The sequence below is a fragment of the Elephantulus edwardii genome, unplaced genomic scaffold (genome assembly GCF_000299155.1).
Source record: "Elephantulus edwardii isolate Elephantulus edwardi_28Jun2011 unplaced genomic scaffold, EleEdw1.0 scaffold00178, whole genome shotgun sequence".
Lineage (NCBI taxonomy): Eukaryota > Metazoa > Chordata > Mammalia > Macroscelidea > Macroscelididae > Elephantulus > Elephantulus edwardii.
Window position 1 is genome coordinate 2,378,328 of NW_006399928.1, and position 2,676 is coordinate 2,381,003.

The following is a 2,676-nucleotide window of genomic DNA, read 5'->3' on the forward strand; positions in this document are numbered from 1 at the left end:
AGAAGGCTTTTAGGACCAAATAGTAGGCGCTTGTGTCCAGGAGAAAACGAATATACTTACCAGTAATGTTAATGCTCACCCACAGCTCTTCTGGGAGGATCTAAATCACAATTAGTCTTTTCTCTGACTAGCAAGATGTTGCTTATTGGTCCAGTGGTGAAGATTTTTGTCTTTTTGATGTTGAGATACAAACATATTGAAGGCAGTTTAATTGCACAGGAGGAGATTTATCTTCTGCAGTAAGTGCTTCAGGTCATCTTTGCTTTTAGCAAGCAAAGTTGTGCCACCTGCTTAACACAGGTTGTTGATGAGTCATCTTCTAGTCTTGGTGCCACATTCTTCTTCATATAGTCCATCTTCATGAATGATTTGTTCAGTATACAAATTGAATAGGTATGGAGAACTATTATAAACCCAACAACACACCTTTCTTGATTTTAAATCGTGCAATGTTCCCTTACTCTGGACAACAAGTACTTGGTCTAGGTATAGTTTTTGCATGAGTACAATAAGAGTACTGGGATTCCCATTTTTCTCAGTGGTAGCCATAATTTGTTGTGATCCACACAGCCAGATGCCTTTACATAGTCAATAAAGCACAAATGGTTTTCTCTACTTTTAGCCAAGATCCATCTGACATCAGCAGCAATATCCCTGGTGCCTTGGCCTTTTCTAAACCCAGCTTGAATGTCTAGCAGTTGACTTTATTTATTTATATATATGCGCACGTGTATGTTTACTTAATAAGTAAACATATACATTGTGTTTCACACTATTCTTCATTGATATTGTGTTTCATACAATCATTCCCTTGGACTGTTGTTTGTGCCATTGTGCCTGTGACACCGACCCTATATACAACTACCCTAACCCCTGCTCTATCCTGTGCCACCCTCACTGTCTCTGACACACCCACCCGCATTACCGCAGTCACTGAATCAATCCATCTCATCGAGGATCTTCCTCTCCTGCACTGTCCCTCCACCCTCCCAAGTATGACGTCCCTCTCCAAGGACTGGTCCCCCCTTGCAACATGTCCAAAGTATGTCAGACGAAGCTTCAGAATCTTTGCCTGCAAGGAGCAGTCTAGTTTAACCCTCTTTAGGATGAACCTGTTCATTGTCTTAGTAATCCATGGTGTATTCAACACTCCAACACCATAGCTCAGAGGCATCTGTTTTATAAAATTAATCACCATTGCACCTTGCCCATCATTACTCTGTTTTTTTCAGGTCCTTGCCAGATCCTTCCCCTTTCCTTTACCCTCTCCCTCAACCCACCAACTATGCAACCCTGTGGTTTTGCCCCACCCATCCTTACCCATCCACCCCCTCCATGTTTTACTAGTTATCTTTCTATTTTTTACAACGATGGTTTTTATGCAGTATTTGTCCTCAAGAGACTGAGTTAGTTCACTCAGCATAATGCTCTCTAGTCTCTCCCAAGTTCTGTAGTATTTTTCAAAATCATTGCTCCTGGGTGCTACATAGTATTCAGTTTTGTTAATGTACCATAATTTCATTCAGTTGTGGTTGGACATTTGGGCTGTTTCCATATTCTTGTGATGTTGAATAATGCTGCTGTGAACATTGGTGTACAGATCTCCATTTGTGTCTCGGTTCTAATTTCCCTGGGGTATATTCCTAGTAGTGGAGTAGCGGGGTGAAAATGAAACCTAAAAACTGTGAAAAAAACATTTGGCAATGCCATCTCAGATAAAGGTCTCGTAACAAAAGTTTACAAAATACAACTGGGCCTCCAGAAGAAAAAGATTGATAACGCAATTACAAAATGGGCAAAAGACATGGCAGTTGTCTTTCATTGTGCTGTTCTAGCTGTTTTTGGATGATCTTCAGCAATATGTTGCATGCATATAATATGAATGATACTGTTTAATAATTTCCACGTTCTGTGGATCTTTTTTCTTGGGAATGGGAACAAATACAAATCTCTTCCAGTGAATTGACCAGATAACTGTTTTCCAAATTTCCTGTCACAGACTGGTGAGCATGTTTAGGGCTGCATCTTGAAACGTCGTTACTTGAAACATTGATCTCCCATCAATTCCTGAGGCCTTGAATTTTTGCCAGTGAAGCTTCACTGCAGCTTGAACTTCTTCCCTCATCACCACTAAGTGTTTAGCATATACTACTGCTTGAAATATTTCAGTGTCGACCAATTCTTTTTGGTACAGCGAAAGATATTTATCATAGTGAGAGACAGTTATTCTAGGTGATACTAGTAGTCAGTTACAGTAAAAAAGAATAAAAATCAAACGCAATTTAACATGATCTTTTAGAACTTTGAGAGCTCCATATTAACATGCTCTTTGAAATAGTAAACATTTAGATTTGTTGTTGTTGTTATGTGCCATCAAGTCACTTGCAACTCATAGTGACCCTATGTACAAGAGCTCTAAACGCTGTTCTATCCTGTGCCAACCTAGCCATCTCAAACACTTATTCCCACCACTCCAGTCACAGAATCGATCCATCTCATCGAGGGTCTTCCTCTCCTGCACAGTCCCTCCACTCTCCCAAACATGATGTCCTTCTCTAAGGACCAGTCCCTTCTTCCAACATGCCCAAAGTATGTCAGACGAAGCTTCAGAATCCTTGACTCCAGGGAACATTCTGGCTTCACCCTCTCCAGGACAAACCTGTTTGTTCTCCTAGC

The 2,676-nt window shown here is 40.6% G+C and overlaps 1 pseudogene; it reads right to left on the bottom strand.

The window, feature by feature from the left end:
• LOC102871135 overlaps positions 1 to 2,676 on the bottom strand; it is a 5,127-nt pseudogene that overhangs the window by 746 nt on the left and 1,705 nt on the right.